We start from the raw sequence: 15,153 nt of genomic DNA on the forward strand, positions 1-15,153 counted from the left end.
GACATTAAAAAGCTAGTTTACTGAAGAAGAAAACTGTTACTGAAAAAAAAATGTTGTTTGAAAAATGAGAATTTTTCTGCAATGATCCAGTAGGTATATTATTTATCAACCCCATCAAATAGAACAAGGCAATTTAAGTGAGCTGCAAGGTGAAGACCTTAGTTCAAGCTCTGAGAAAGCAACCCGTTAAATTCAACCTTTATGTTGACAGATCTCTTTCGGAGAAGTCAGGCTATTTACATACTTGTCTACAGAGGAGACCAATGACTTGCCTTAAGTCACTGTTCATAGACAGAATCACTAAAGAAGTTCATCCTTCCTTAATCTTCTGGTTTAATCATGGACAGCAAAGATAAGGACTTTTTGTTTTTTCTTTTGTATATTTTGTAAGGTTCCCTGAGGTCACAGTGGAGGACTAAGCCAAGACCAGAGATGAGTAGTAGAGGCAACTACTGAAATAACCGTAGTTGTAGTGAATGGCAATCCTTTCCAAATACCAGATATCTCCCAATACACATGCCAGGATTTCAGTAATTCTCATGGGAGTGTTGAAAATTATTTATATGGGATGCTTTATTGAACTTTTTTTTCACTAACTTGCTAAGCCCCAAAACTAAGAATTGTGCTTCTATTGAAAATGGCTGGCCTCTTCCCTAGAGGGAGCAGCTTGGAAACTTGTAGAAGTAGGTACATGTATACACAAAAATGTAAAATTAATAATTATAGTCATGTAGTTTAAAAATATAAACTGACATGCACTGATTGTAGCTTTAAGGAACAGGTATTCTGAAAAATACTTGCTTGTCTCATTTTAAAAATATAAGTAAAATACCAGCAAGCCATAGAGAAATTTTTATAACTTTTTATTATGAAAATTTCAAACCCATAAAGTAGCAAAGTATAAGGAATCCCCAGGTACTCATCACCCAGTTTCAGCCACTATGTCAGATACTTTACCATTTTCTCAGTAAATATTTCAATCCGGAGCTCCAAAATACAGACTTAAAAAAATTATCATACTGAAAACCTTAAAAATAATTCACGTGGAAATAATTGAAGTGTCTTAACTTTAGATGCTTCATTTGGCATGGAGACATTATATGTATAATTCAGAGAAAAACATGAACCTGAAATAACCTAATTCTCTCAGCTCTTTCCCTAGGCTCACTGTCATTGCAATAGAGAAACAAATCCTTGTCAGTCCAGTAAAACAGTCATTTTGTTTTCTGCCTTTTTAAGGGGTTCAGGGATATGAATGCAGACATTGAAGAGTCAAAATGAGAGCTGGCATATGATTTGACTTTCCTGAGATCAAGCATACTGATCATTTACACTTTTCTGGAGGGGTGAATGGTGACTCACAGCACTGGGACCTGATACCAGAGGAACTATGGTCAATGATGAAAGGATGTCACCTTTGGCAGCAAACTCTAACAAAGCTGTAATCCTTCCAAATCAGATTCCCAATTCAAATGATCATTTTAGGAAAATAGAATAGAATATGGAATACATTTACACAGTTGGTGACTTTGTAGATCTATTTGATCAGTGAAAATGATGAGATACCTGGAAAGGAAACCTTTAAGGTCACCATGTGCAGGCAGGGGGTCTATTTCTCCCAATGGGAAGACACCATCATCTGCCACTGTGCCACTCACTCTGGGGTACATGGGGATTTTAATGATGAATTTTAGCTCTCACCTTTGCCTGGCTATGGCACCAGGATGATTGATTAAACACTGGTCTGGTGCTGTAAATGGTGGTGGTGGTTGTTTTTCCAAATGTGATTAACATTTAAATCACTATATCTTGAATAAAGCTAATTACCCTCCATAATGTGGTCAGGTCTCATGGAACCAACTGAAGCCCTTTGCAGAAAGACTGGGATACCCTGAGAAAAAAAGAGATTCTGCCTCTAAATTGCTTTCAGACTGAAGACTGCAACATTACCTATTCCCTGGATTTCTAGTCTGCCAGCCCACCCCACTCCACAGATTTTTGGACTTGCCAGTCTCCACAACTGTGTGAGGCAATTTCTTAAAATAAATCTATCTTTATCTATCTATCATCTGTATTTATTCATATATACTCATACATGTTTCTCTAGCACAGGGATGAAATAACTCTTATGGTAATGTAGAAAACCAATTACTTCATTGACCCTGAACAAAGCAGGAGTTAGGGGCACCGATTTCCTGCACAGTTGAAAATTCATGTATAACTTTTGACTCCCCCAAAACTTAAGTACTCACAGCCTACTGTTGAGTAGAAGCCTTACTGATAACATAAATAGCTGATTAACACATATTTTGTGTGTTCTATGTATTATATACTATATTCTTACAATAAGCTAGAGAAAAGCAAATATTATTAAAAAGAGAAAATACATTACAGTTACTCTACTGTGTTGGTAGAAAAAAAATCACATATAAATGGACCCTCACAGTCCAAAACCATGTTGTTCAAAGGTCAGCTGTATTTAGACAATGTTATACATTGGGCTTTCAGAAAATATGGAATCATAGGATCTTAGAAAGAACTTGGGCCTAATTTAGTCAAAATTTCCACCTATACATTGTTAACAATTATAATAATAAGAGTTAAATGATTGACATGGACTATGTATCATCTTAACAATACTCAAGGTTAATATTATTCAATTTTATATACGAATAGATGTAGCTGAGAGAACTAAACAACTTCTCCAAGATGACCTGGGTGGAAGTCACTAAGCCAGTGTGTGAATTCAATACTATTTGAATCCAAAGTCCATTGTCTATCAGTTAGATGGAGTTTCTTCAACATAGCCCCTAAATTCTTGGACATTTTTTGGAAATGTAGAATTTTGGTGATGCAGAGACCATTACGTGGCAATTGTATATGTTTTTTAATGTCATTGTTAGAAAGAACTTCCATACTGAGTCAGATTTTATCATGTGTTTTGCCCTTTATAGCCACATTTTAACATGTCAGTTCCTCAAACACTTGAAGCTAGCCATTTTTTTGGTATTGTTGACTTATTTTCTTTGTTGAATTAAAATTATACCATGTATCAAATAATAATGTGTATACAGAAGGATTTAATGCATCCTGATACATATAATTATCTTTGAAAAGTCAGGATGCAAGTTATGATTATGAACATAAAATTTATATTAAAATATTCTACATAAGTGATTTATTTGGCTGTTTTAGTTCAAAGTCATTGAGAATCTAATGATTACTCTCCTTCACTTTATGGGTCTTCAAAATCACTTGGCCAAATATATGTAATAGGAAATGAAATTTCATTTGTATATAATTTCCATTTGCCCTGATTTGGTTGAGACACATTTTCTTAACTTCTATATTTGAGAACACTGAAGAGTTCATTGTTTCAATTATTTTCTTTGTTTTTGGTTGAAGAATTATTGGAAAATGTTCTAAGAAGTCTCCAAATTTCTGTAGCATTCTTTCTTTTTATTTAGAGGCCTAATTTATACTAACTACGGATGCTTGACTCCATAAAGAAGATGACAGATGTGTGCAAGCCTTTTGCTCCTTCTTGACAGAAGAATTTCTATGCTCAAAAATAGGGGATTTCAAATTAGTTCTGGATATAGCATTTTTCTTACTTTCACTTTTCACCCAGTCCTGGCAGAGAGCCTCTGGTGTATGGTTAATGCTATTTCTGCTCTTCACCATCTTAGAAATATACTACTTTACTCCATTTCATTAGTCTTCCTCTTCTGGGTGTTGGAAAACGTAACCATCTGTCACTGGTGAAATAAATACAAGCAGGATGTTTCACTGCCATGTTGTTTGGCTATAAAGGTGTAAATTGAATCTCTAACTCAGGTTTTGGAAATTGTATAGTTTGATTATCTTCTGTTGAAACTTCACAAGAGTCAAGGACTACAGAACCTTCTTTCACTTCATTCATAGAACTTCAAAACTTGTTTGAGGTTCAGTTTTAACTCTGACAGTATCTATTGAACTCAAATGTCTATCTACAGTTTGTTCTTCTGTATCAGAAGTCTCCGATGTAATCTTTTTAAATTGTACAGTTACATTATTTTTCTGTATGTTACTGGAGATCAGTACCTTTTAGCTGTATTTCTAAAGCTGCAACAAGTTGATCTCATTCTTCTCATCATTTTTGAAGTTTACTATCTTTCTTTGTCAGTTGTGCTTTAAGTATTTCCAATTCATTTGTTGCTTTAAACAATGCTCTCTGTCTTCAGCATATTTTTTCATCTGTTTTGTCGATTTTCAGCTTCTTTTGGTTTGGGAAGCTAGCAATTTGATCCAAAGTATTTCCTTTTTTATTTTTTTTAATGTTTTGCCATAGAAACAATTTTCAGATACCCTCCCTCTTGATTGTTTTTACTCATGCTCTTTGGCTAGCTATCATTCGTAAGTTCCAACAAATATTTCAAAAGTTTGACTCTAGTATTATCTGCCCAGACAACAACAGAATGCCCTTCTTTCTTGCTGCTTTAGAAACTAGGGTCTCTAAATACGGTCTAAGATTTACTAGCTTTTTAATGTAGTCTCATACCTCCTTTTACAGATTCTTTTATAAGAACTATTCTTTCATCATTGTGTCTATATCGTTAATATTTGTAGGTCTTTGCACTTACCCACATTAAAATTTAAATTATTACTTTTAACCAAATGGTAAAGTCTATCAAGATATTTAATATTATATATTCTATCTTTTTCAATGCATAATTTCAGTAAGTGCAATTTTGGCTAATTTGTACGGAGTTTAATTTCAGACATTGAATATGAAACAGTGGAGCAACATACTAATAGAAAAACAGTGAAAGTGATGGAAAAGAAATAGAGTTTTAGGAATAATTTGTACTGAAGACTTAGTCATAATCATTAGGGGTGACATTATTATGAGAAAGACCATAAACACTGAGAATATAAAGGACTGATCTTTGGGAAACAATTGCATTTAAACATGGGAAGAGCCCACTTCAGGTAGGAAAGAGAAAGAGCAAATTCTTTAAGGGTGGGAATCAGCACTGATCTGCAACATGGTAAGGCTTCACTGACCATTTTTAGAAATGGAATTAGTACAAGAGGCAAAGAAGGAGGGGTTAGAGAAGAGAGAAAAGAAAAAAGAAATAGTACAGCATTATAAAAGAGTACCATCACACTGACGAAAGTGTAGCCAGATCAAAGAGAATGAGAAGTGAGAAGAGACTACTAGATTTGGCAGTCATAAAAATGGTCGCCAGTGATAGCAGAGGTGGTAGTTCTGGCCCAACGTTTGGGACAGAAGTCAGATTGTGAGGTGTGAAGCAGTGACTTGGTGATAAGAATGCAGACGCTGAGTACAGATTACTTTTTCCAGTGGTGCTTTCACAGAGGTATAGGGTGGTGGTTCTATTGAACAGGTAGAACTCAGTGTTTTTGTAGTTAGAGAAGGTTCACCGGCAGATGACAGATAATCCTGGGAAAAGAGGGAATAATTAAAAGCACATGATCTTGGGTAAAGCAACCAGATTTTATAAAGAACTGAGCAGAGTTTATGCATTTTGTTAAGAAAGATGAACATGTTTTCCACAAACTGAGTCACCAGGGAAAGTAAGTAGGCTGGGTTATGATTCTGTGTAACACTGATCGAGTTTACATCAGAGAGGTACAAGAGTGATTAAACTCAGTTCAGGAGGACTTCTGTAGCTCAATAGTAAAGCAGTAAGGATGAGAGTGTAGATGGTTGGCTCAAAGCATGTTGAAATTGCACTGGGGAACATATTAATTTCCTAGGGCTGTCATGACCAAGTATCACAGACTGGAGGGCTGAAACAACAGACATTTATTTTCTCACAGGCTGGAGGCAGGAAGTCCAAGATCATGGTCTTGCTGGGTTTGGTTTCTTCTGAGGTCTCATTCCTTGTATTATAGATGGTTGTATTTTCTGCCTTTATGTGATTTTTTTCCCATCTATGCTTGTCTGCTTCCTAATCCAGTCTCCTTATAAAAACACCAGTCATTTTGCATTAGTGCCACCCCGCTCCATAACCTCATTTTACCTTAATACCTCTTTAAAGGTCCTATCTCCAAGTAAAGTGATATTTTGAGATACTAGGGGTTACGACTTCAACGTATGAATTTGGGGATGGGGAAGAGGAGTAGAGGGATGCAATTCAGCTTATAACAGGAAAATGTAATGAACAACAAATCAAAGAATCCCATGTATTTCCTTATAGTTGAATATGTTGTAACTAGTAGAACTTCTTGAAATTCCGTGTGGGGTAAGCAGAATTATGGCCCACAAAGATGCCTATATCATAATACCTGGAAATGGAAATATGTTACTTTATACGACAAAAAGAATTTTCAGATGTGATTTAGTTAAGAATTCTGAGATGACAAGATTATTTTAGATAATCCACATGGGCCTAATGTAATCCCATTGGCCCTTAAAAGTGGAGAACTTCTCCCCACTGTGTTTAGGACTAAAGGGGCATGTGATTCTGGAGTAAGGTCAGAGATACAAAACTGTTGGCTCTGAAGATGAAGGGAGGAAGCCAGAAGCCAAGAAATGCAGGTTTTCTAGAAGCTAAAAGAAGCAAAGAAATAGATGATCTCATAGAGCCTTGAGAAGGAAAGCAGCCTTTCAACACCCTGATTTTAGCCCAGTGAGATCTGTGTCGAAACTTCTGACCGTCAGAACTATAACAGAATACATTCATTTTAAGTCACTAAGTTTGTGGTGCTTTCTTACAACAGAAATGAAAAAGTACCATGGTGAAGTTCTGTTTAAAAGACTGATTCAGTAGGTCTGGAATGGGGCCTAGAAATATGCAATACTGAGCAGTTCCCAGGGGCTGCCAGTGCTGCTAGACTGGGGAGCAGACTTTGGGTAGTAAGGCTTCCGAGATCATCAGATCTCTTCATCGGATCCGCTCATCTCAGAGATAAAGGCATTGAAGATTAAGAACTTACGGATACTGGCTGATCTGTCTCCAACTCTCAGCTCACTACACTGTAATAGTACTTAAAAAAAAAAAAGAAAAAGAAAAAGAAAAAGAAAAAGTAGCCCATCAGAGAAGAGCAGGCAAGATGTCCAGAATTAGGAAAATTTGGCTCCACCGCCTTCGTGTGTTTATGGTGCCTATGAAGTGTCCTAGTTGACATTTAGCTGATACAAATTGTTAATTAGCAACACCTTCATAAACTAACAGCTGTTTGCTATGTGCTACAGGATTATAGCCCTCTTGGGTCCTAGGAGTATCTAACATCCTCGGTGTCAGCAAGTTCAAGAGAAAAATTTCAGGGCATTTTGTTGTGACAATTTAGCAGGAGGAGCTGTAGATCATCTGTAAACTCAGAACTGTAAACATGGAGGGAGTGTTTCCAGTGACCTGAAGGGCATATTCTGTGTTTATCTTGTTGCCCCCGGCACTCTAATTATGTGAGAGCAGGACAGAAAGCCCGCTGATCTTCTGGCAAAAGGCTTTGAAGAAAACTGTAAGGCTTATTAAAGAAGATAAAGAGCTGGCAGACTGGATGAACAGCCAAGGTGAAAATCAGAGAGGAAAAGATTCTAAGAATGTAGCAGGGACTTGTAAGGAGAGGCTCCTGAGCAGAACACGACCAGGAGGAATGAGGAGAAACTGCAACCAGAGCTATGTGGCAACCTCCTACTCTGTGGAACAGAGAGGAAGTTTCACGGGCACCAGAGCGAGGGTTCCCAAACAGCTTCCTACTGAGCACCACACGGGCTACCTGCTAAAGCACACGCCTCCGACCCCACCCCAGAGGTTCTTTTCAACTTTTTATAATGGAAAATTCAAACGTAACAGAGGTAGGGGGTGTAGGAGGGCTCACCCGCCCATCCTCACCACACAGCCCACCTTGCTTCCTCTATGCCACTGGCTTCATGGCCTCCCTTCCCATCTTTCCTTCTCCACTGGACTATATTGGAGATGATCCCAGGCATCAGGGAAAAGCGTTTCAGGTAGAGAGAAGAGTAAGCACGAAACCCCAGGGCTGCTGTGTTTTAGCAACACTGAGGAGGTCTGTGTAGGTGGGATGGAGGGAATGAGGGGGCAGCTGAGAGGGGAAGAAATCAGACATAACAGGACAAACAGACGTGATAGACACCCTGTGCAGATTCTTGCAGCTCATTGCAACAGTTTTGGCTTAGCAATTATGGAAGGCTAAAACTGAAAAGGCAAAGGGGATAAAACAGTATTACTGGAGCCCACAGGAACTGCCTGGTAGCAGCTATAGTCCTAAGGAGTCAAGAATGCAGCTATAGCCAAGAACTTCTTTCCAAATTTGTGAGACAGTAGGAGAATTAGTACTCTGATCCCCAAGGTAATCGGAATCAGTGTCTCTGATGAATAGAGTAACCTCCATCTCTGCCTCTTGATTCAGTAATAGGTGAAGTCTTCACTGGCAGAGGGCTGTCCTAGCTTCCAGTTACCTGGAGCATGACTACCTTTCTTATTGGAAGCACTTCTCCCTTGCTAACTAGGTCCTTCAAATCACCAAGTCCAAGGCTGTGGGGGCAGACACCAAAAATTCCTTGGGTGCATTATTAAGTGTAATAGTGAGAGGGATCCCTTCCATTCCCACTCACTGGCTCTTGAACCTATATAATCTGGTAATGGAGGGAATGGCATTACTTAGTTCCAGTTTCACCAATGCAATAAGGCACTCATTTTTTCTTGGCTCCTATTCTATAGGAGACTGGGCAGAAATGTGGGGAGAAAGGGGTAGAATATGGTTCTTGGTTTGGTTCCCATGACCTGTTACGCTGATCACTCTCTGTGTGGTTAAGTATGCATATGGTGTTCTCCCTTGGAAAAGGAAAACAGAAAATTTTAGGGCAATCCAGTTTCTATCTTCATGAGGCTGTTTCCTGAAAAGCCCACTTTCCTTGTGTGTTTTGGTTAACAGTTTAGACTTTTCTGTTAAAAAGGCTCTGAAATGAGTCAGAGCCTGGCATTAATTAAATTAACCTAAAGGCCACACTGTACTCCAGGCCAGAGGTTTTCCATCAGAAGAATTCTGTTCTCTAGGGACTATTTGGCGATATGTAGAGACATTTTTAGTAGTCACAACTGGGGGATGGGGGAAGATAGAGCTACAAACATCTAGTGGCTACAGGCCAGGGATCCTGCTAAACATTTTACAATGCATGGGGCATTCCCTGAAAAAGAATTATCTGCTCAAAATGTCAATAGCACTGAGGAATAGAAAACCTTCCCCAGGCTGAAGAATTCACCATTTATTTGATTTCTTTTTTTAAACCTTGCCTAGTCATGTTGTCCAATATAATTCATCTGAGACTAGGCAATAAGCCTCAACGATAGAATAAAATTCATGTAAGTAAGTTAATGCCAACAATATACATCTGCTTTGAGTTTGAACACTATAACTCCTCCTATTACTGTATTTTCAGGGAGAAACTAAAGACCCAAATTAAATCCTTTAATCATTTATAGTCAAACTTTCAGAAATTAAAGGTCATGGTATTTTTTTGCTCTGCTTCTGCCAGAGAAGTCTCAGTCAGATGCACGTGTACGTTTGGAGTCTTTTTTTGTGGCTGAAACCTCAAGCATCCTTCATTGAGTATATAGTTCTTTTTGTTCATTAGCTGAAATTAGTTGCATTAATCTACCTCACACTTCCCATGTGCTCTCTTTGTAAATGCTCTGGGCAGTTAATAGAGCCCATAAGCCTATCACAGTTGCAGCCCAACACCCATACACATCAGCAAATCTCCAGTATCCAAATAATGGTAATCTTTAGTCTCTAAGTGTTCTTAGAGACATCCAATGATTCCCAGTGGACACAACCACTAGTTTCTAAGTGAAAGCAAGTTTATAAACTGAAAAAATCTTTTTTATTTCATTCTTAGCACTTGTTTCTGGTTAGTTTATGCCCGTTGTCCAAAACCATCCACCTGTGACTTGAAATTTGATAGGGAAGCACTTCCCATGAAGATGCTTACTATGACCGTGTATTTGTCATGAGCAAACAATTCCCTGATCCAACTGCCATCTATGTTAGAGTGGTCTGTGAGAAGAGGCACCTGGATGGCTCCATCGGTGAAGCTTCCAACTCTTGATTTCAGCTCAAGTCATGATCTTAGGGTTGTAGGAACGAGCCTGAGTCAGGGTCTGTCCTGAGTGCACAGTCTGCTTGGGATTCTCTCTCTCTGCCCCTCTTCTGACTCATGCTCTCTCTGAATGAATGAATGAATGAATGATTAAATGACTGAATAAATAAATAAATAACATCTTTTGAGTGGTCTGTGAGGACAGTTAGACTCACCAAGGAAACTGGGTGCCATCCTGACCCACCAGACTCTTATTTGAGGTTCCTTCTTCAATCTTGCACATTTAAAAGTTTTCATTTCCGGTTCTTCTTTCAAGTCTTGTATCCCTGGCCTTCCTGAATCAAAGATTCAAGTGTGTGGTGGCACAGTGTCCACACTGTCTGTGGAGCAGATGGCCACCTCTCCTCTGTACCACATTTCCTACGCAGGCGTTCTCCATGTCACACTCGCCTCTAGTTTCTGTATGTCTCCTTGCCATCTGCTGCTATCACCGACACGTCTGGAAATCCTCGGTCTTCTGTTGCACACCTTCCCAGACAGGCTTCCCTTGCAGCACCTGCCAATACACAAAGTGTTTGTGTCTCTGCGGTGCCAAACGCATCATCTGCATTTTGTGATGAGTTTCTTTCCTTTTATATTTCAACATTTGACATTTTTTTTTCAGAAACTTGATATTATATTTGTTCTTAGTTCATAAATAATATTATATTACTTTTTGGAGTGTTTTGATTCTGAAAAAACTTTGGAAAACTTTGCTTATGAGTTTTCTAATGCCTGTATTTTATCTTTTTTTGTCTTTAGGGCAAATGATATATTTTGACAAGCCCTTGATATAAAATCTTATTTTGTTGGCTTAGAACATATATGAAAATTTTCAACTTGTTAAGGCTCAGATTTCTCTGTTATTGTGTTCTCTCAGCTCTGTCTCCCCTGGGATATTGCAGATATGCCATTTAAAAGTATAAGCTAAAAACAGAAGATTGATGTTGGTTGGGGCAGTTTTCTGAATGTCAGATTAAATTCATCGCATGAATTTACTGGAATTAACCCTTGCCATGGACACATGATAAGAAGGATACAAATAAGGAATGGTCAAGAGTGATATTTGTTGTAACTAATATTTTCTAGGAACAGTACTACCTTGTTGTTTTGGCATATTTGTGTAGGTAGAGGAAGGCATAGCAGTTAAAATAGGAATAGAGAATTGTATAGTTATTATTAATACTATCCATATTATTTTAGTGTCCCTCTGAAAACGATTAGTGAGAATTTCTTATGTTTCTCTTTATTCAACAACTTCTTGGGTCTTCTGAATATCTCTTGATTTGGGAGCAATGTTCACTGCTAAGACAGTAGGGCATGGGTAATCTACTGAGGATGAGATCATTTTATAAATGCCCTCTTTAAGGTCTGATTTGGTTGTCTTTATTTTTTCCTTCTTTTCTAGTAGAATACATATTGTTATTTGCTTAAAATTCTCACTCAAGTAAATAACATATGAAAGATGTATCATGCTTTATAGTTAGGTATACTCATATATGAGAAGATATTTTTAACAAAATAAAAAAGAGAACAGTTTTCATTGTAAAGCTCAAGGTGTAGACATCTCCTTGCAGCTCTTACAAAAATAACTTTCAATCAGCATGAAATAAATCATGCTTTCATAATAAAGTATACGATTCTTGCCAAAATAAGTATTTTAGTTTACCTAAACTTCTCCTTTATAAATACATATGTATTTCTGAGTCTTTTTAATATATGGAAAATAACTAAACCTCTTTTCTTTTTAGAACCTCCTAATAGGGTCTAAAATGTTTCTTTTCTAGCACATTCTTTTGTATAATGACTCTCTCTCTCTTTCTCTCTCTCTCTCTCTCTTTTTAACTAATTTGAGTGTATGAGCCAATAAATGCTTAATTTAAATGTAAGGACATTTGAATTGCTACAGTTCTAGAGATTTTGTTAAGTAGAGATTTTTCTAGCTTAAGCTAATGAAACAAGGACAAACTGAATTTTTTTCAGAAAAACAGGAAAAAAAAAAAACAACACAAGTGACAAAGTAATTATACCAGAACACACACACACACAGACCACACCCCTCCACACAACTAAAACTTTTGTTAATGGATCTTCCACTGATCTTATCCTGCAGTTATGTTTTGAGAATCTCTTGTACAAGATATCTATTTGTTTGGGTTTTTTACAGTGCTAAAAAAAATATTTAATGGAGAGAAAAATTGCTACTAAAAACCAATTCTAAATGAGACATGAACTAAAGCTCTTTTAATTAGGGTATGCTTGAAACTTTCATACCCCCCCCCCCCCAAAAAACATCAGTCAGTGTGAGAGCACCAAAGCCTCGTAGCTGGGCTCAGGAAATGAGAAGAATGACCACAAATAAATAAATGATTTATGATTTAAGCAAGTTTTAAAGTGTTTTTAATTGTTGAGACAATAATAGATATAGGTAATTTAAAATTTATAGGTGCTTGTGGTACTGGACAGAGATGAGGGTTTATGGAAATTTCCTGAGACTCTGAAGGTCCCACTAATACTGTCCGCGGGAGGGGGTCTGGAGTCAAGAGTCAAGTCCTCATTCCAGCCAAAGGTTCAATCTGGAGAGACTGGACCCCCAAAAAAGCAACTGGACATGGCAGAACGGGGTGAATCAAAGGTGTGTAGCTCAAACAAGGGGCTCCTGGCAGTATTCTATGAGACTTAGCTGTTGGTGTTTTATGACAAGTGACTCCCCTTTGGTGATGAGGAAGCCAGTTGTTAAGATACTGTGATGATTCCTTATAAACCCGAGTTTGCAATATAGCATGTTCCGTTTTATCTATGTAGTATATACCCATAGAATGATTTAAAAGAAATTTGCATTAGTTGCCAACACTTAACACCAAACATAATTTTACTACATATGTCGACTTAGAGCATTTCTGAAAACATCAGAAATCTAGCATTATGCACCTGGCTGCCATACACAGTGTGGATCATGGGCACTACTCTTGCAATGGGCGTGCACCCTTCAATCTGCACAGTCCCTGCCAGTCTCCTCTGTCCTAAGCCCATGGATGGGAGGCAATTGCCTTTTACCATCATACTCATTTTGTTGTTTTGCTTACAGTAGAATTAAGACAAAACTGAGATATTTCTTTTCTTTTTTAAAAGATTTTATTTATTTATTTATTTATTTGATGCAGGGGGTGAGTGAGAGTGTACAAGTAGGGGGAGCAGCAGACAGAGGGAGAGGGAGAAGCAGGCTCCTGCTGAGAAGGGAGCCCAACATGGAACTCCATCCCAGGACCCTGAGATCATGACCTGAGCCAAAGGCAGATGCTTAACCAAATGAGCCATCCAGGCTCTCAAAACTGAGATATTTCTTAAATCCATTCTGTAGTTCTTTATTTCAGATTTTTTGTTTTAATTTTAAAAGTCTGGTATTATAAAACATTTCAAACATGTAGGAAAGTGGACAGTATAATTAAATAATACTCCATGACCCTATTTCAAGGCTTTAACTGTCATTACTTAAGTCCAATCTTGTTTCATCTATATCTGCCACCCACTTCCCTCCACTGTGTTATTTAAAGAAAGAAATCCCTGACCCCCTACGATTTTCTCTGTTTTTTAGCACATAACAATAAAATATAGGAACACTTATATAAGATAATCAAGTAATCATAGTATAGTCACACAGAAACTTTAGCAGTAAGCATTTATATATAAATTATCCAGTGTGTTAAAATTTCCAATTGGCACACTTTGTTTAAATCAGGATTAAAATAAGGTCTACATGAGGTAATCGATTGCTATCTTTAAAATAATTTCTAATTTATAGCCTCTCCCATCTCCATATCTGTTTTTCTCTCTCTCAATCCCTCTTCCTCTGTCTCATTCTTCTATTTTTTGTTCAATAAACCTAGTTGATTGTTTTGTAATATTTGTCACAGAAATTTGCTGATTTACTCTGATAAAATTTAGCGTGTTCCTCTATTGTCTGTATTTCTTGTAAACTGGCTTAAAATTTTTTTTGGAAATACGGGCACCTGGGTGGCTCAGTGGGTTAAAGCCTCTGTCTTCAGCTCAGGTCATGATCCCAGGGTCCTGGGATGGAGCCCCGCATTGGGCTCTCTGATCAGCGGTGAGCCTGCTTCCTCCTCTCTCTCTGTCTGCCTCTCTGCCTACTTGTGATCTCTGTCTGTCAAATAAATAAAATCTTAAAAAAAATTTTTTTTTTGGAAATAATATTTCATCGGTAGTGGTATATTCTATCAAGAGGCACAAAATCTCAGGTTCTCTCTCTCATTGGTATGTGTTCAGTGCCAGGACCCATCAACTCAATAAAGATTGCAAAATGTTGATAGTCTAATTAAACTATTCTGTTTTCATTCAATACATGAAATCCCTCTAATAAGAAAAACATCTTCTTGTCTATTATTTGTTTATGTAGTGGTACAGTTCTTACAGGAAAGGCTGAATAAATGCTTGATTCTTTTCCTCTATTTATGAGTTTCTCAAAATAATTAGCACCCCCATTTGAGACTAATTTATAGTTTTTAGTATTATGAGCTCATGTAATTAAACATATTTCTTATGTTTCAATCCATAGAGGTTATTGTCTTTACTAAGGTTTATAATTTTTTGTCTGTTGCTTAATTTGACTCCACCCTAGTGAACTTTCAAAAATTCTTTTGTTACCTGTTGGACAAACTGTCCCAATCTCATCATGTACATTTTCCCAGACATAGAATCTGCCATTTCAGGAATCCTGGCTCCTTTGAGTGAGGAATGGTATTTAAAGGATGTAACCTGGATGTTGGTAGCCATGCTCTACCAAACTGAGAAAGTTAAAGACAGCTTAGAGAACTATGTGTTACTTTTCTTTTTTTCTTAAATGTGGTTCACTTTACTTAGTTACAATCCCTTTGTGGGCTTCATTAGCACTTTAGTTTGTAACTCCTGCTCCAAACCAGTTCTAAACCATCAACATACTGTTCTACATGCGGAAGTATTCTACAACAGGGTAAAAGGTAAAGAGCTGAATTACTTTACAATGAGAGAAAGAAAATGAGGAGCTA

At 37.4% G+C, this 15,153-nt stretch overlaps 1 pseudogene; it reads right to left on the bottom strand.

Moving 5' to 3' along the window:
- Window positions 1-3,178: 3,178 nt before the first annotated feature.
- Window positions 3,179-14,902, bottom strand: LOC132018656 (kinesin-like protein KIF20B; annotated as a pseudogene).
- Between the last annotated feature and the right edge of the window lie 251 nt (window positions 14,903-15,153).

Source organism: Mustela nigripes, chromosome 5 (assembly GCF_022355385.1).
Source record: "Mustela nigripes isolate SB6536 chromosome 5, MUSNIG.SB6536, whole genome shotgun sequence".
Taxonomy (NCBI): domain Eukaryota; kingdom Metazoa; phylum Chordata; class Mammalia; order Carnivora; family Mustelidae; genus Mustela; species Mustela nigripes.